The sequence below is a fragment of the Mixophyes fleayi genome, chromosome 3 (genome assembly GCF_038048845.1).
Source record: "Mixophyes fleayi isolate aMixFle1 chromosome 3, aMixFle1.hap1, whole genome shotgun sequence".
Lineage (NCBI taxonomy): Eukaryota > Metazoa > Chordata > Amphibia > Anura > Limnodynastidae > Mixophyes > Mixophyes fleayi.
Window position 1 is genome coordinate 330,390,589 of NC_134404.1, and position 20,988 is coordinate 330,411,576.

The 20,988-nt window shown below is 38.6% G+C and overlaps 1 protein-coding gene across 1 annotated transcript in view; it reads right to left on the reverse strand.

Annotated features, from left to right (window-relative positions):
* The window catches only part of USH2A (usherin), a 558,840-nt gene that overhangs the window by 383,220 nt on the left and 154,632 nt on the right, over positions 1-20,988 (reverse strand). The gene's annotated exons all lie outside the window — the stretch shown is intronic.

Here is a 20,988-nt window from a genome sequence, read left to right on the forward strand (position 1 = left end):
CACTGCACATATTAGGTGCTATCAGTGAGTTGTCTCTGTGTATATACAACTTTGAGGGACAGAAGCAAAGTGTAGCCGATCAGAGCCTTAAGCCTCATACCCGCTGGAGTTAATTTCTGGCATTTTACAAGTAATTATTAATGATAGTACAATGCATGTAAATGGGGGTGAAATTAAAGCCTCTTGTTTTTAAAGGATTCATACCCTCTCCATTACTATTTTCGCTTGGGTGCATTGCATTTGCCGTTTTCTAAACGCATTTTGCTCTGCTGATATGCCGCTAGTAAATCATTGGAGAAGACAACAATGACCTCCGATGACCTCAGAATGCTAGTAAATACAGTAATAACAAACGCATGTCAAACTTGTTTGTTCTTGACATGCATTTTCACTTGCATTTTTACTAGTGTTAAAAATGCAAAAGCAACCCCAGTGGATTCCTGACCTTAGAAACCTCACGAGTCTCGACAAACTATAAGCCAATCAGAGCATTAGAATGCTCACAGGGATAGATCAACTTGAAGATAACTATAGCCTTAGAATGCCCACAGGGATAGATCAACTTGAAGATAACTATAGCCTTAGAATGCCCACAGGAATAGACCACCTTGAAGACAACTATAGCCTTAGAATGCTCACAGAGATAAATCAACTTGAAGATAACTATAGCCTTAGAATGCTCACAGGAATAGACCAACTTGAAGACAACTATAGCCTTAGAATGCTCACAGGGATAGACCAACCTGAAGACAACTATAGCCTTAGAATGCTCACAGGAATAGACCAACCTGAAGACAACTATAGCCTTAGAATGCTTACAGGGATAGACCAACTTGAAGACAACTATAGCATTAGAATGCTCACAGGGATAGACCAATTTGAAGACAACTATAGCATTAGAATGCTCATCGGGATAGACCAACTTGAAGTCAATTGGAGCATTAGAGCATTCACAGGGATAGATTGCCCTGTAGCATTAGAATGTTCACAACACAAGCATTAAACAGTCAGCTATTATTATTATCCTATATTTATAAAGCGCCAGCACAATAAATAACATTGTACATTGAGGTCATCATAATACAAACAACTTACAATGACATTAAACAAAAAGTAGAGCTAACCCAACACAAATGAGCTATGCATAAAAAATGCCGCCACAGGATCTGTATCTAATACATCTAACTAAGGGCCCTCTGAGCTGATATTTGCTCTCCGTGCTTTGTACCACTTTAGAATATTCTGTTATGCTACGTGCAGCCTTCTGACATCTTTCATATATTTTGTGCACTCTAATAGAAATCAATTAATCATGTTTCAAGGTGATGAACCCTGGCAATATGTCTCTGGCATGGAAAACACCATGTAAAATAGCCCTGAGGCAGCAATTGCTATGGCTAACGAAGGTCCACCCCCTCTCTGTTCTTAGGTTCATCTAATTTTACACATAAAATGTGGAAAAGGGTTGTAAAAACAGTGACATCCCTCATTGCATGCTGGTTTACACTTAACAATATACCATTAATTTCTGGCATAAATGACTGTCATGTAGACGTGCTGTTTATAAGAGTTATATATAATGCAGAAAATGCAGAATGGGGACACAGGTGCAGCTCACCATCACCACTAGAGGGCAGCATGTCTGGTTTGGATATTAACAAAATGGTGTTGGTCCAAAATAAATGATTGACATGCAAATAAATATAAAGAAAAATAAAGCGTCAGCACTTCATGCAAGCCTATAAAGTCACCCTATGAGATTTTTTTTTTTTTTTTTTTTTAACCTGATCTGTTAGAAATTTTCCCATCTAACACAGCAGACTGCATAAAAAGCACATGGGGGGTTATTCACGAACAGGAGTGCTAAGGTCACAAGCGCAGTAACCTGTAGCATCCAATCAGATGTTCTGCTTTTGTAGCTTAACGAGCAACAGAATAAGCAAAGCTGATTGGCTGATATAGCTATCTATTACAGCACTTGTGGATGCTTGAAGTTACAAATTCTCCTCTCATTGTGCGTTACCGTAGCGATTTTCCTATTCTTTTATTTCCTCTTACTTTTTAGAGTGTAAACTCTTTTCAGCAGGGCACTCCATTATATTGCGTGTAATTGTGTAATTGTTATAATGTCCTGTATGTATATACTAGTTGGTCTGGAAATAACTATGTGGTCTACTTATCATAGGGCCAAAAGCCCGATCTCCAGCAAAAATGGGTGTTTTCGCCAAAGATAGGTTTTCGCCCTATACATCAAGGGATTACTGACATTGTAATGGAAGGTAATAAGATTCCTCATGTCTCACTGGTGAACGCAGCCCCACGCATGGCGAAGCTTATTTAACAAGGCTTGCGGGAGCACAAGTACCGCCGCAATCCATGGATGGAGTTAACAGAAGAAAATGAATGAAAAAATGCTATTTTTTTATTTCATTATTTATCCGGCAATAACTTTAAAATATTTCGGTTTTTTAACATATTTTTATCTATTTGTTTTGTATTTCATTTTAATTTATTTTATTTATCTTTAATAGTGGAACTAAACAACTAAACTAAATATCCCCTCAGACTGTCCCGGCAAAGCCATAAATTACCTCTGTATCATTACCTCAGTATGTTACCTCAGTATCGTTATCTCAGTAAGTTACCTCAGTATCGTTACCTCAGTAAGTTACCTTAGTATTGTTACCTCAATAAATTACCTCAGTATCGTTACCTCACTATTGTTACCACAGTATCGTTACCTCAGTAAGTTACCTCAGTATCGTTACCTCACTATTGTTACCATAGTATCATTACCTCAGTAAGTTACCTCAGTATCGTTATCTCAGTAAGTTACCCCAGTATCGTTACCTCAGTGAGTTACCTCAGTATCATTACCTCAGTAAGTTAACTCAGTATCGTTACCTTAGTATTGCAGACTCAACAGAGTATCGCTCAGCTACCTCAGTGAAATTTTAATGATAAATGATGACGATAGAAAATCAGTCCATCTCATATTTTAATTAATAGGCTTCTACAGGAGATGTTGACATTGTAATAATAATAATTATAATAATAATAATAATAATAATAATAATAATAATTTAATCATATTATTCATTTCTTATCATTATGGATTATTTGTTATACTTTTATTATACACGGTATATACACTGCCTGCTTTCTCTCTTTCTGTCTTCCCATCATAGGATAAAATAAACGTGCCATGCCATCAAGCATGTTATTGGATCTGTTTGTATCATTCAAATTAAACGTGACACAAGCCACGACTTCCATCGTGCACCAGTGAGGTAACCTGTCAGTGCTATCATTTCATTGTCTCACTGTACAACAATATAATAACGCATCACATCCTGCATTCTGAAACGTGAGCAAAATGAGTGCGTCCTATCTGGAAAATAAAAAGACTTTGTTCTGTATTAAAAGCCTGTATTGAGTGTCTCTTTGCAGGACAATAATTAAGGGTCCCTACTACCCCAACCTGACACTGTTATAAGACTTTTGCAATTAACTACTTAAATGCATGGTAACATTTGCTTCCGTGACAGGAAAGTATTGATTTTTTTTTAATCGTTTTCCAGTCTTCTCTCAGCACAAATAAATGTACTACATTTACAGTTAATACACTGTGTACATAAAACAGAACCTTGGCACAATTTACTATTTAGTGATAACTATATACACAGAAGTGTCCAATCATTTTTGCAAAACAAAATAATACATATATTTGTTGTGACGTTCAGTCCACTAAATTGGGTGATTTTACGTATCAATCTTCAACAGCAGCAAAGTCAACGTCTGTGTAGAGCTAAAAAATTGAAAAATTTCTACGTCTGAGCCTAGATTCCAAAAGGTGTCACTGTAGCACCTTGACTGACTGATCTTTTACAGAACTTTTATCTGGCAGAAGCTGTAAAGACGTGTTTTGTGTTATTCTTTTATTGGTATTTTTGCCTCTGAGTGTAAGGGTATTTGCAGATCCACGCAGGAAGCATATCACTGCACAACAAGCACTTTGTAAGTACTGTTTACATTATTTTGTAGTCATTTACAATGATAACATTATGCGAAGTGTGTACCAGCAGAATGCATAGCAGTGGTTATTATATTCTTGCAAGGAAATTCTGCTATTAATACAGAAATGCATAGGGATTATATTTAAGGTAACGTTGTTTGCAGAAACAGAAAGGTGAAATGGATTTTATAAACCGGAAACTATTTTGTAAGAAATAAGATAATTCAACTTCTTTAAATTCGCTCTTAAATCCAATCTATTCTAATTAATAATTTTAACGGCGCGTATTCATTACAATATATGTCCTAGGTATAATACATAACTGTATAGAAACTAGAGATGGGCGGGTCCGGTTCTCCGAGAACCGAACCCACCCGAACTTTGGGTATCCGAGTACCGAGCTGAGCAGCTCGGTACTCTCCCGCCCATTCCGAATCCAAATCGAGGCCGAACGTCATTGTGACGTCGTCGGATCTCGGGACTCGGTTCTCGCGATACTTCAACTTTATAAATACACGCCTCCACAGCAATCCATCGCCATTTGACAGAGGGAGAGAGCAGGGTGTAGTCATAGGCTAATTAGAGCAGGGACAGAGAATACCATATTGTTCTTGCAATTGCTCTAACCAAAATCGCTAGTGCAGAGAGGAGGATAGAGGTTTATTATTTTTTCTTCATATTTGGCACTCCCCAGCGCTTTTGGGGTGTCCCCCATAATTGTGCATTAATATTTCTGGCTGTCAAAAGTCATATCTGTCAGCAGTATCTACTAAATAATTTGTAGCACACCTCAGTGTTTTTGGGGTGTCCTCCCTAATTGTGCATTAATATTTCTGGCTGTCAAAAGTCATATCTGTCAGCAGTATCTACTCAATAATTTTTAGCACTCCTCAGTGTTTTTGGGGTGTCCTCCCTAATTGTGCATTAATATTTCTGGCTGTCAAAAGTCATATCTGTCAGCAGTATCTACTCAATAATTTTTAGCACTCCTCAGTGTTTTTGGGGTGTCCTCCCTAATTGTGCATTAATATTTCTGGCTGTCAAAAGTCATATCTGTCAGCAGTATCTACTCAATAATTTTTAGCACTCCTCAGTGTTTTTGGGGTGTCCTCCCTAATTGTGCATTAATATTTCTGGCTGTCAAAAGTCATATCTGTCAGCAGTATCTACTCAATAATTTGTAGCACACCTCAGTGTTTTTGGGGTGTCCTCCCTAATTGTGCATTAATATTTCTGGCTGTCAAAAGTCATATCTGTCAGCAGTATCTACTCAATAATTTTTAGCACTCCTCAGTGTTTTTGGGGTGTCCTCCCTAATTGTGCATTAATATTTCTGGCTGTCAAAAGTCATATCTGTCAGCAGTATCTACTAAATAATTTGTAGCACACCTCTGTGTTTTTGGGGTGTCCTCCCTAATTGTGCATTAATATTTCTGGCTGTCAAAAGTCATATCTGTCAGCAGTATCTACTAAATAATTTGTAGCACACCTCAGTGTTTTTGGGGTGTCCTCCCTAATTGTGCATTAATATTTCTGGCTGTCAAAAGTCATATCTGTCAGCAGTATCTACTCAATAATTTTTAGCACTCCTCAGTGTTTTTGGGGTGTCCTCCCTAATTGTGCATTAATATTTCTGGCTGTCAAAAGTCATATCTGTCAGCAGTATCTACTCAATAATTTTTAGCACTCCTCAGTGTTTTTGGGGTGTCCTCCCTAATTGTGCATTAATATTTCTGGCTGTCAAAAGTCATATCTGTCAGCAGTATCTACTCAATAATTTTTAGCACTCCTCAGTGTTTTTGGGGTGTCCTCCCTAATTGTGCATTAATATTTCTGGCTGTCAAAAGTCATATCTGTCAGCAGTATCTACTCAATAATTTTTAGCACTCCTCAGTGTTTTTGGGGTGTCCTCCCTAATTGTGCATTAATATTTCTGGCTGTCAAAAGTCATATCTGTCAGCAGTATCTACTCAATAATTTGTAGCACACCTCAGTGTTTTTGGGGTGTCCTCCCTAATTGTGCATTAATATTTCTGGCTGTCAAAAGTCATATCTGTCAGCAGTATCTACTCAATAATTTTTAGCACTCCTCAGTGGTTTGCGCTCAGAATGGATTCAAAGCAGTCCACATATGATCTAAATGAGCAACCAGGTTCTGTCACCAGTCCTGATGTTAGTGTTCCCAGTACGTCATCTGGCCAAGGCGATGTCAAACAACAGAGTGTTTTCAAATTAGTGCAAAAAACAAAAACCAAAAAAAAATTTACTGTATTGAAGCGAAAAAGAAGTGTAACTGAGCAAAAGTTAAGTGACGATAAAAAAAAAATTGCAAGCATGCCATTCTACACACGCAGTGGCAAAGAGAGAATGAGGCCTTCACCTTTGGCTATTAGTGGCAGATCCCAAAAAGTTACCCAGGCTACAATTGGTGCACAACTACTGTTACGCGTCAAAGCTGAGCTGCAAGATACCAGTGAGGCATTACAGGAGAATATTTGCTCTGATTCACAAATGACAACAATCCCTGTGGAGAGTCCATCCAACAGTGGGATGTCTAATCGTGAGCATTCTGCTGATGTGTGCCTTAATAGCCCGAGTGTAGCCGGTGATACCCAAATTGAGGATGCCACTTTGGAATTAGAAGAGGATGAGGGGGAGATTTGTGTAGGCGACGAGGGCGCTAATGAGGATGTTGATGAGGATGAGGTTGTTTGTGTAAGTCCTGCACCAGTGGCAGCAGTTCTGGCACGTGACAAGAAAAAGGCCATTGTCATGCCTGGGCATAAAACAAAAAAATCCACTTCTTATGTGTGGAATTATTTCTACCCAAATCCAGACAACAATTGTATAGCCATTTGTAGTGTATGTGAAGCCACAGTCAGTCGAGGGAGGGACCTTAACCATCTTGGAACCTCGTCTATGTTACGCCATTTAACGAGAGTTCATGGCAAAGTGTTGGGAAAAGCTGAAAGTTCTTCCCAAAAGAATACAAGCACTCCCTCATCAGCTAAGACCCTCCGCTCACCGACATACCGACGGCTACAAAATACACCCACCACACCATCCTCATCAATATCCTCAGTAGCGCTCGGAGTTAGCCCGGCATCCCACTTAAGGCTGGATGACTCCGGCACTATTATTGATTCCTCTGAAGAAAGCGTTAGTCCTGCTGCTGCTGTTGCTGCTGCTGGGGGTGAATCGTCATCCCAGAGGCAGGTGAATAAAATGAGCAGTCCTACATTTCAGCAATTAACTGTGAAACAATCATTTGCGAGGGGAAGCAAATATGACAGCAGTCACCCAGTCGCCAAGCGAATCACAGACGCCATGGCTGCAATGTTAGTGTTAGATCTGCGTCCAATCTCCACAATAAACGCAGCTGGTTTTTCACAGTTAATTGAGGTTTTGTGTCCGCGTTACAGAATTCCATCGCGACACCATTTCTCCCGTAAAGCTATTCCACAACTATACCAAAAAGTGTGTAAAAATGTAGAGATTGCGCTGAAAAATGCCATTCTGCCCACTGTTCACTTAACCACAGATATGTGGACAAGTGGAAGTGGCCAAACCAAAGACTATATGACTGTGACAGCCCACTGGGTTGGTCATTCACCTTCACCAGCAGGAACAGCAGCAGCATGTACACCACTACGTAACATTTGTCACAGGCAGGCCACTCTTTGTATCACCGGCTTCACTAACAGGCATACGGCTGACAATTTGTTACGCAAACTGAGAGATGTGATTGATGCATGGCTTATACCACTCGGACTCTCCCCAGGGTATGTCATTTCAGATAACGCCAACAATATAGTGCGAGCATTACAGCTGGGTGATTTCCAACATATTCCCTGTTTTGCTCACACCATCAACTTGGTGGTGCAGAGCTTCCTACGAAATAACCGTGAGGTGCAGGAGATGCTTTCGGTGGCCCGTAAAATTTCAGGCCATTTCAGGCATTCAGCCACAGCATGTAGGAGATTACAGCAGCTCCAAGAGCAGTTTAACTTGCCCTGCCACCAACTTAAGCAAGAGGTGGTAACTCGGTGGAATTCCACCCTGTACATGCTTCAGAGGATGGAGGAACAGCGCAAAGCCATCCAAGCATATTGCACAAGTCATGACATTGGGAAAGGAGGGGGGATGTATTTCACTCTTGCACAGTGGGGAATCCTTTCAGTGCTGTGCAAGGTGCTGAAACCATTTGAAGTTGTGACATGTGAGGTCAGTGCAGACTCTGCTAGTTTGAGCCAAGTCATTCCTTTAATTAGACTATTGGAAAAGCAGCTTGAGAAAATGAAGGAGGAGCTGAAAGCAAGCAATTCAGCAAAGTATGTTGGCCTTGTCGATCAAGTACTTAATTCGCTTCACAATGATCCTCGAGTTATTAAGATCTTGAACTCGGATCAGTACGTTTTGGCCACTGTGCTTGATCCAAGGTTTAAAACCTACATTGAGTCTTTACTTGTAAATGAGCGAGATGTGAACTTTTGCAAGGAGCTATTGCTCAGCAAGTTGGCCGCTGAACTGGGCCTCGGCTTGACGACGTGTCCTCCTTCACTTTCTCAAGCTGTTGCTCGTAAAAAATTAAATTTCCAAAAAAGAAGCAGGGAAGACACAGGGGGCAGACGAGAACAATTTAACATCTGGGCTGGTTTGAAGGATTTTTCAAAAAAAAGTGTCACTTTGCCCATAAGTCCATCCAATATGAGTATAAACATGCAAAGGATGGTGGAGGATTACTTTCAAGAGGTAGTTGATATGGAAATGTCAGACAGTCCCTTTCCTTACTGGGAAGAAAAGCAGGCCATTTGGAAACCCATGTACAAACTTGCTTTGCAATACCTAAGCTGCCCACCCTCCAGTGTGTACTCTGAACGAGTGTTCAGCACAGCAGGGAACTTAGTCAGTGATCGCCGTAGAAGGTTACTTCCCAAAAATGTGGAGAAAATGATGTTTATAAAAATGAACTACATCTTCCACGAGGAAGGCCTTCACCATCCAAGACATCCAAGCACTGACTGTTCTCTAATGGCGGATTCAAGCGGCGATGAATTGATAGTCTGTGATGATGACGTACACACTGATGAGGGTGAGGATGAAGCTGAAGATGATGCCGATAACATCTTTTCAAAACTTTCTATGTAAGTGTAGGGTGCAATCTACCCCCAAAGAGGAAAGGGACTTGTGGCATTTCCATATCACATACCATCTTGAAAGGCTGCTGTTAGGGCAATTTATCCTTAAGGGTAGGGTGTCATAGACAGAGTGACCCTAAACTGGCTTTGTCCATTTTTCATAATATTGTACAGTCTATAATGGCTGAATTTTTTAGTATTTTATACAAGTGGAGGGGGGCCTAGAGAGACAGAAACCAAACTGGCTTTCTCCATGTCAATTAATATTGTACAGTCTATAATGGCTGAATTTTTTGGTATTTTATACAAGTGGAGGGGGGCCTAGAGAGACAGAGTGACCCCAAACTGTCTTTCTCCATGTCAATTAATATTGTACAGTCTATAATGGCTGAATTTTTTAGTATTTTATACAAGTGGAGGGGGGCCTAGAGAGACAGAAACCAAACTGGCTTTCTCCATGTCAATTAATATTGTACAGTCTATAATGGCTGAATTTTTTGGTATTTTATACAAGTGGAGGGGGGCCTAGAGAGACAGAGTGACCCCAAACTGTCTTTCTCCATGTCAATTAATATTGTACAGTCTATAATGGCTGAATTTTTTAGTATTTTATACAAGTGGAGGGGGGCCTAGAGAGACAGAAACCAAACTGGCTTTCTCCATGTCAATTAATATTGTACAGTCTATAATGGCTGAATTTTTTGCTATTTTATACAAGTGGAGGGGGGCCTTGAGAGACAGAAACCAAACTGGCTTTTTCCATTTCTTTACATATTTAACTATAAGTGTAGGGTGTAATATACATTCAAAGACGATGGCTGCATTGCCAATATGCATAGATGGAGAGGAAGACAATCTGTTTTGTGTGTAGAATAGGCCTACCAACGAAGAATTAAACTGTTTTTTTGGATGATTTATTACCTCAACAATTAGATTACTTGTCTCTAAAACAGTTGGAGCACTAAATTGGGTTAATTTAGGCCCAAAAACATGGATTTTCCCAAAAAATAGCAAAACAAAACCAAACAAAACCAAAACCAAAACCAAAACACGCAATGGCGGTTTTGCAAAACCAAAACCAAAACCAAAACACGACGGTAATCCAGATCCAAAACCGAATCCAAAACCAAAACACGGGGGTCAGTGACCATCTCTAATAGAAACGGAGGAGGAATCTGGGGCCTGATTCATTAAGGATCTTAACTTGAGAAACTTCTTATTTCAGTCTCCTGGACAAAACCATGTTACAATGCAAGGGGTGCAAAAAAGTATTCAGTTTTGCACATTAGTTAAATACTGATTGTTTTTTCATGTAGCACACAAATATCAACTTTAAATGTCAGTGTACAAATAAGCTATCAAGTATTTGTGTGCTACATGAAAAAACAGTCAGTATTTAACTTATGTGAAAAACAGAATGCTAATTTGCACACCTTGCATTGTACATGGTTTTGTCCAGGAGACTGAAATAAGAAGTTTCTTCAGTTAAGATCCTTAATGAATCAGGCTCCTGGTCCGTGCACAGAGTGGAGTAAACTCCTAGGGCTAAATTTACTAAGCTGCAGGTTTGAAAAAGTGGGGATGTTGCCTATAGCAACCAATCAGATTCTAGCTATAATTTTGTAGAAGGTACTAAATAAATGAAAGCTAGAATCTGATTGGTTGCTATAGGCAACATCCCCACTTTTTCAAACCCGCAGCTTAGTAAATCTAGCCCCTAGTGTCTGACCTGGTGCATATTCTTTATCAAACCTTCTAAAAAGAAAAAGTGGATGTGTTGTCCATGGCAACCAATCCGATCATTTATTTACTACATTCTACAACATGATAGCTAGAATCTGATTGGTTGCTATGGGGAACACCTCCACTTTTACCTTCCTTTTTACCTATTGGTTATAGCCATAGTGGAAGGGGAGGATGTGCAGGGATTTGGTGGTATGTGGCCACAGGAAATACCTCCTCTGTGACATCACAGTTGCACAATAGGCAGAACTTTGTGTGTGTCTCCTTTTACAATCGCCGAGCATCTATCCGTTTGTCACTATAGCCCTCTGTCTGTCAGAACCGTCTTCACAAACTTTTGGGTAGAATTATCATAGGGTGAAGAGTCATATACAACCTTTTCTTAAAAACGTTGCCCTCTATATCATAGGGTTACCGCAGACCATAACCCCTGACGGCAGTACGGGGATGCCTGTCTATATCTAGTTATATACTAAGAAGAATCGCTGCGATACTTCAAACCACCACAATTACCTGATCTCAGGCTGGTAATAGAGATTGCAAATTATTATTTGAATAAAGCATTTTTTAATGTCTTTTTAAAAGGTACTTATTTATTTATTTATTTATTTTAAAAATGTAATAAATGACAGATACTTTTAAAGTTTTTGAATTTATTTTTTGTTAGATGTTTCCACAATAAGGTTACTGAAAGTCCGGCTTCCGCATAAGTTCAACTGTAAAGACTGGTCCGGGGATAAGACAGTATTGCTGCCCCCGGGATATTTTTTTTTCATAAATTGCCTCGATTGGAGATTTTTAATTGCCACACTAATCGGCGATAAAAAAAAAACCAGCCGTTTGGTAGCGATCGTGCCTCTATTGATAGATAGATTCCTGTGTGCGCCTATTTGATGTGTTTCATTATTCCGTCTCTCTGTATTGTATTTTCCATATTTCCTATTGTCTTCCGATATTTCTGCTATTTTGTGCATTTCATTAAAAGTTCTTCTCCTCATCATAATTTCATCTAGCGGAACCAAGAATAAGTGTCCTGGACTGATTTCAGTCTGTGCTTTACACATGGAGTGGGATTAATTGTTCCTAAGTCCTATATTAACACAATTGCATATATCATTATCACACTAACATTTCTACACATGTATATATCTTACCCAGAAGAGCAGCATATTAGAAGGAAACTAAATTCACTTTGATCCAAAAAGAGAAGCAATTGGATAGACTCTAAAATTACACACACACACTAGCAATTATTTTGAAATAAAAGCTTGAAATCACATCTGCTTTTAATGCATCTGCGTTATTATTATTTGCAAACACCGGACAGTTTTATTGTAATTCTGCATCAAGACCGAGTTTGACCTTTTTTTGTACTCAAAACTATTTGAATGTGTATAATCACTGGATGCAAGTTTCCTCTCTCTAGAAAATCTAACCCTGGGTCAGAATATCAGAACGCCAGACAGACAGACATCGATATGCCATTGTGCAAACAGAGGGCAGCAAGAGTGGGGACAGATGGCAACATACAAGCTGATGTTTAAGTCACCATGCTAAAAATAAGCATTGCAGAGGTCATTCAGTATTCTACCAGTAAGCCATTTCATCATAGGAACCGAATGAGGTTGATAAGCAAACAAAAAATCTGTTAATTTTGTTTTGTTGAAATAATATCATTTTAGTTTTAGAATCGAAGGCAGATGCCAGCTTTTCACTCTGAACAGATGGCAATTCTATCTAATAGTGCATCTCTGTATTAGTAAGGTCTGTTGTGTATACAAACAGCCATAAACACTAGGTAAGAATCAAAATAAATTTTAATTGTCGACATTAAATTCTGGCAAGCTCTGTACCCAAGGATATAGAATTCCTTCTCTCCAAAGTCTGTTCTTTAACTGGGCTTTATTGAAATAGCTGGGATCACATTTTTATTTTGCATGCATTTCATTCCCAAAATAGGTTTGCATAGAGGTTTTGCCCCCGCTGACATTATATTAAGAAGGAATTCATAACAAGGGAATCTTAAATAATACTGTTCTTATTGACGCTAGTATAATCATCCCAGTGCGAGCCAATTCTAGCAGTCTAGAGTTTCTTCATCCTTCCATTGGGAACAATGTCTCTGTTGGGCACATTTGCTTGTACATAAACTATATCAATTGCAGCTCTGCATTTTCATTATTGTTCTGAGTCACAAGGCCATGGGATTTCTTCATTGCTGTTGCCAGCATAGAGCTGCATTGATTTGCTTGCTTGTTCACACCGCCTTACATGAATAGAGTATAACTCATTTCAAACAATAGGGCTAATATATATACATACAAGTTAACCCGTGCATGATACTCATGCATTCTAGTCAAGTCAAGCTACTTAAGGTGTTAAAAAGGTTCTTGTAATGCATTTGGGCCATAGCCCAGGCCTCAACCACCAACCACTCCCCACTGTCACCCCCGGCAACCACCAACCACTCCCCACTGTCACCCCCGGCAACCACCAACCACTCCCAACTGTCACTTCTCCTTCAAGAAATATATATATATTTTTTTAAAATCTTTATAAACACTTTTAACAATTAACAAATTAAATTAACAAATTAAAAACATCTTAGTATACCAAATTTCAGCCCTTTCTGAATTTTTTTTTCCACACACACTAAGAATTTAGTAGGTCAGTGTATAACTCCGCCCAGCAGGTGGCGCTGCAGCTTGGTTTTATTTTTTCCACACACACACACACACACACACAGACAGACTAACACACGCCACTAGACATTTATATTATAGATATTACATGTTGGGGTAAATTTCAACTAAACTACAGCAACCAATCAGCATCTGCTTTTAATATTGCTCATTTACGAACGTGCAGAAGCACCAAGGTGCACCAGAAATGCGATTTATAAATTTTCAGGATGGGGTTATTTAAATTAACTTGCGGTGGGGGAGAAAGCCCATCATCATCATCACCATTTATTTATATAGCGCCACTGATTCCACAGCGCTGTACAGAGAACTCATTCACATCATTCCCTGCCCCATTGGAGCTTACAGTCTAAATTCCCTAACATACACACACACACACACACACACACAGACAGACAGACAGACAGAGAGAGACTAGGGTCAATTTTGATAGCAGCCAATTAACCTACTAGTATGTTTTTTGGAATGTAGGAGGAAACCGGAGCACCCGGAGGAAACGCACGCAAACACGGGGAGAACATACAAACTCCACACAGATAAGGCCACGGTCGGGAATTGAACTCATGACCCCAGTGCTGTGAGGCAGAAGTGCTAACCACTGAGACACCGTGTTGCCATTAAGGAGACGTTTCCTATTTTATGAGTTTTTTCCTCCCCATGACTTGAACCCTCCAGCTAATCCGAGAGAACAATCCCCGCCCTAATACTTTTATGTTGTGCGTATTGCGACTTCTGCAGGAAAGTTTGTTTCTTGGTGTACTATGAGAAATGTAATTAAGACCTTCACACAAAAGTGTCATGGTGAATAAGTGCAGCACCAATGTCCCCACATTCTCATGAATTTAGGCTACAAATGAGGTTAAATTGAACAGGAATGTGGGAGGAAAGTGATTGTTTCTAAAGTGGTCGGATGTTTGACCAATTGCCAAAATTGCAAAATCTCCATCCACGCTTGATGAATTGACACATTGTCTTGGGAATGGAGTTAGATGAGTGAACGTGACTTTTGTTTTATCTTTTCAGCTTCATTTTTTAAACATTTTGTTGTTATATTTATATTGTGCTTCTCTTTTTACATTTCATATTACCTTTTTTTTTTACTTTATTTTCAGCAATGTTACTTCCCTTCTAATAATAAAAGTGATTGATACTGAAAGACAGAATACAGTTCTTGACAAACTCCTCTTCTCTCTCCAGCATCCCATTTCTCCCACCCCTATTATTACTTCTCCTTCACTACTTCCCTCCTCGCTAGTCTGCACCCATGAACTGTTTTGTTTCCTGCACCCACCACACTTACCTGCCTACACCTGTAGCAGAAACAAACACCCACAAATTATGTCCTCACCTTGCTACCTCTCATAGCTGCTACAACTCACCAAACCCTGGACCTGTGCAATCCCCACTATCTGCTCATGGTCCTTGTTCTGTCCCCAAATTTTCCATCTTCAAGCCCCTCCAATTTAATCCAAATGTCCCCACTACCCTCTCTCTGCTTTTCCTGTGCACTTTAGAATGCATTGTTGAATGTATTTAGAATGTTTAGAATGTTTGTAACAACTTACATTCATCCATGATCTATTAATTTCAAAATCCCTCAAACTCTTTGCTGTTCCAAAACCCTGGCTTACCTCCTCTGATGCTACATCACCCAAAGCTCTCTCCTATAGAGAATTATCCCTCAGCTACAGTTCCATACCCAGAATCAGACAAATCTGCCTATCTCACTTTTTCTACTCTCACTCCATTCTCGACCCTCTGCAATCAGGCTTCTGTCCCAACATTCCACTAAGACTGCACTCACAAACTTGATCAATGTTCTAAAATCTAATGGTCACTTCTCCATACTCCTGGACCTCTCAGCTGCTTTCAACACTGTTGGTCAAACTCCTCTCCTGCACACCCTTCACTCCACAGTTCTTTCCTGATTCACTTTCAACCTATTGACCCACTCCATTAGTGTCTCTACCTGTAGCACAGTTGCCCTCCACTCCAAATATCTGTTAGGTTCCCATAAGGCTCTGTTCACGACCCTCTGCTTTTCCCACTATATACCTCTTCTCTCTGGGAACTAATTCGCTCATGACTTTGTCTGACTACTTCTGCTCCATCTATCTACTGTTTGGCCTTCCCACTCTCTAATCACAACCTCCTTTCCTTCAACCTCACCTTAGCTCATGCTACTCCCCTAGCACCAAAATCCGCATATACGCAACAAAATCTAAATACTCTTGACCTGATCTATTTCGCATTTAAACTAAGATAATTACTCTCTCTTATGACTACCCTGTCCTGCACTGAATGGACTGCCTCTTTCTACAACAAAACAATCACTTTAGCTCTAGACAAACTTTGTCTTTGACTACTTCTGCTCCGTCTATCTCCTGTTTGGCCTTCCCACTCTCTAATCACAACCTCCTTTCCTTCAACCTCATCTTAGCTCATGCTACTTCCCTAGCAGTACTCCAGTACCACCTCTACACTTATGACACCAAAATCTACTTCTCTTCTCCATGACTTCTACCCCTATGTACTATCTTGTGCAACCAATTATCTCTTTGCCCCAACGCTATCTAATGCTCAACTTGTCAAAAACAAAGCTTATTATCTTCCTTCCTATTTGAGTCACCACTTCCCCTCAACAACAACACAAATTCCCCAAGCCTGTTGTCTCATTGTCACACAAGACTTTATCCTCTTCTCTTTTCCTCACATCCAGTCACTCACCCAGTCACCTCCACCTTCATCATATTGCCAGAATACACCATTTTCTAGCCCAAGTTGCTGCTAAAACTCTTAAGCACTGTCTCATCATCTCCCGCCTTGACTATTGCAATCTCCTCCTATCTACTATCTGGCATTTCATTCACTCATTGATCCTCACTTCAATGCTTCTTAAATCCTGCAGCATAAATGATCTTCCTCTCTCGGCGCTCCACATCTGCAACGCCACTTAGCAAATCCCTAAACGACCTTCCCATGTCCTCCAGACTCCAATTCAAACTACCCACCCTCACCGACAGAGCCTTCCATACATCTCAAGTTCTATCTCAAAATACTCACCCTCTTATATTTACCTCTGATCTATGTCTCCCCTTGTCCCTTGTAACCACCTCTAACTACCGCTTACAAGACTTCTCAATTAGATTGTCCCACAGCCTTTGAATCTTTAAATATTCTCTGAAAACCCATCTCTTTTTTAAAGCATAACCTACCCCCACCTATACTACCCACAATGATGCACCCTCACAGTTTTGCCACTTGTGACGCATTTGATCCTCTTGTTTCAGCTGTGCCCTCTTTCAATTAGAATGTAAGCTCTCTCATGAGCAGGGTCCTCACACTTTCATGTCTACATTTATTTTGTCTACATTATGTGTCTATTTTTTGTATGTCCTGTTTTCTCCACTGTCCAGCACTGTGGAGATCGGTGGTGCCTTATAAATCTGATAAGCAGCTTGGAACAGCTCTTGATTTCAGACATCGGAGAAGATACCATCAGGTTGATACATGAAGCAAGAAGTTTATATAGACATGAGTTCTCCAAAGTGGACAACCCCAAATCTCTGTAGATGGAGGCTGGAGTTGAGGCTAAGGTTGTCTTGTCAGCATGATGCCAATGTTACTAAAACACTACAGGAAGAGTAAAACGTAGAATAATAGAATTTAATGGCAGATAAAAGCTAGTTCATCTAGTCTACTCATTTCGGCGTCCTTTTTTATTTTTTTATTTTGTGGGGATTGCAGTTTTTATATATTATTTTTTTCAAACCTTACATCTGCCCCTTATATATTGGATTCTTTCACTGAATGAGTTCCCACCACATCTTCTGGCAGATTGCTCCAAGGTTATAGCACCCTTTCAGTAAAGTGGTGCTTCCTTATGTTAACTTTTTACTCTCCCTCCCTCCAATTTCAGGCACTGAAAGACATTCACAAAATTAACAGAAGGTTTTTCCATCCAAAAAGATCTTTTTTTGGTGGAATATTCACTGTTCTAACTCTCCATCTAGTTTTAAAGTTACAATCATAAAAATGCAAATTTAGAAAAAAATCTTTGACCGATGTAAAGCAATTAAGTTGCTTTACATCCCACGTCAGGCACCAATTGTTACAAACAAAAGGAAAAGAAAAGAGGAGGCAAAAGGGTGGGGAAAACAATAAATATAGTGTTATTAATGTGTTTTTGTGATTATCCGGATGTATGGATGACACAAATCAAGTTGTACTAAAATAAATACATACAATTCCAAGTCTGTAGGCTGGATCTGTGAATGGCAAGTTGGCGTTTAAAAGAGTTCCAACATAAGAACCAAAAAAAGTTGTCTACAGCATTGACAAATATTCATGCAGCCACGCAAGGGGGAGAGCCAGCAAGATATTTGGCTATCAAGAGAAATGGGATTGCTGCGAGTTCAATGCTAATTTATGTGACAGCTTATATTGTCATGCTGTTATCTATGCAGTGTGTCTATTCTGCCTTCAGCACTGTAGAATTTAATATGTGAGGCACTATTTTTGGTTTTGTATTTAGACTGTTTGGCTTGCCTTGCCCTTACTATGAATAAGTAGGAAAAAAAAAGACAGATCCGGTACTTTATGCAGCTTGTTCAATACTAGATGCACTAACCGCAAAGTATAAATAAGTAGACAAGTTAAAATTGCCTAAATGCTGAGTTGGTTTATTTTATGAAACTGTATAAAATGTCTTGAATTTGCCGGTCTGATCATTAAAGCAAAGAAGTTTAATTTACCTTAAAAAGGGATAGCCAAAGAAATCACTTTTCAAAAAATGCCTTTTTACAAAAATATCGTATTAATTCAGTTTTTAATTGAAGCATTTTCTTCTACTTAAGTTTAAGCCTCTGTGATGCAGCCTGGTACTTATCTGAAACTATTGAAATCACTTTGTAAAGGTTTCGTTAAAGAAGTTTTAGAACTCGCAATTCCTTGTTTTTGAAAAACACAATTTATTTAAAAAAAATTCAAAATTAAAAAACCTTAATCCACTATATATTTAAACAGCTGTTATACTTTCAAACTTTTTGTTTATAAAGTTTGTGGTGAATGGGTTTATCAAAAATTAATCTACAGGTCCAAACGTTTCTGTGAACCAAGCTGCTGAACGTTCACTAATTTGCATTCACTATTGTGGTTTTTATTGTAACACTGGGGCATCATAATACAATAATCATGTGAAAGGTGCATCAGCATCTTGTCATGATATGAAACAGGTCAGAAACCACTGCTATAGAATATAAGACACTGAGGGGCTGATGTAGAGGTGGATGTAAGTCCAACTCGTAAACGCAAAATGATATTTTCCGTACTGCGCATGGATAATAATGTACGTCTAGGTCTGTATACAGATTTAGATGTAAACTCCCGTTGCGCCTCTCTACACAGTGGAATGAGGAAGGAAGGGGGCGCGCTTGTGTAGGCCGAGCACAGTAAGGACCCTCGCGTTTCATCCGGGATTCCTCCCACAGTACAAAAACATACTGGTAGTTTAATTGGCTCCTGACAAAATGGACCCAATATCTATATATTTATATACGTGTGTTATAGGGAATTGAGACTATAAGCTGCAATAGGGCAGGGAAGTGAATGGTTATATATTCTCTTCAAATCCTGGTGCCGTCTCCTTATAGCCTTAGAAAAGTCATTCTGAGACTTATTTACCAAGGTTACTTAATGGTTTAAATTTGTATTTTAAAATATAGCTTCCAATCCGCAATTATCTTTTAGCGATCTTAGAGCAAGTTTGACAATGAAAGCAAATGTCTGATAGAGTTACAATATGTATACAATACATAAACACAATACATATATAATACGTATACAATACGTATACAATACATAAATGCAATACATATACAATATGTATACATATACAATGCGTATACAATACATAAACACAATACATATACAATATGTATACAATACATAAACACAATACATATACAATACATATACAATATGTATACATATACAATGCGTATACAATACATAAACACAACACATATACAATACATAAACACTATACATATACAATACATATACAATACATAAACACAACACATATACAATACATATACAATACATAAACACAACACATATACAATACATATACAATACATAAACACTATACATATACAATATGTATACAATACATAAACACAATACATATACAATACATATACAATATGTATACATATACAATGGGTATACAATACACAAACACAACACATATACAATACGTAGACAATACATAAACACAATACATATACAATACGTATACGATACATAAACAATACATATACAATATATATATACAATATGTATACAATACATAAACACAATACATACATAATACAGATACAACACATATATAATAATACAAATTCCCGAGACATTTGCAGTAGGCTACATGCACCTTGATGTGCCTTCTAGTATCGACTTTCCATATAAACAGAAATAAACACTGTTGATAACATGACAATACACTAGATTAAGGTAAAAAGGTTAACATTTTACAAATATTTTTCTTAAAGTATAAACAAAAAATACATTTATATAAATAGGAAAGTTAAATTACTACAGGGAAATATATGTGCCCAGTTGACTCTTTGATGCAGATGACCGTAAACAACTTTCACTTCCAATTACACTAGATCCAGCTCTGATTATAAGTTCCCTTTGACTCTTTTCTGTTAGAAACTTAAAATTAACATCTCCCCCATAAACAAATCTCCTGTCAGGTTTGTCAACTTTTGTTGGTAAAAAATGGAAGCAAGGAGGAACTTGCAAAAAAAAATATATTGCTTCTGCCATATGGGTCTACCAACGACTCACAAACCGATTTAAGATGCAGCATATTGAGGTGACCATATGTTCATTGCTGTTGAATGGCTGAGTGATTCATGCCCGTCACATTCTAGTATATCAATTAATGCTCCTTGAAGTCTGCATGATTTGTGTCTCTGTTATTAAACCCTGCTAATTCATCCCACTTACACATCCGTTATAAATCTCTGGGAGAGCTGCGTGATTCATGACAATCTGGGAGCATGCTACAGCAAATTCTTCTCCTTGTAATTAACAGTAAATTGTTTTACTGCCTTGCAATGAATTTTTCAGTTATATTGCAAATGAACTCCTAAATGCACGGTTATTTCCTAAGAACTGACTTATATCATTAGGTAATTAAAAAGCATTGCTTTAAAACCAAAAGCTTTTAATCAAGAGAAATACAATGTAGCCATAGATTAAGGACCAGGGAATTTCAACAGCATATTTATGAGTAATTTAAGTTACTTCACAAAAAGTAAACAGAGCAACACCAAATATGCTCGGAAGGAGCCTTTGCAAGGCGACGTTTCTCGCTGAG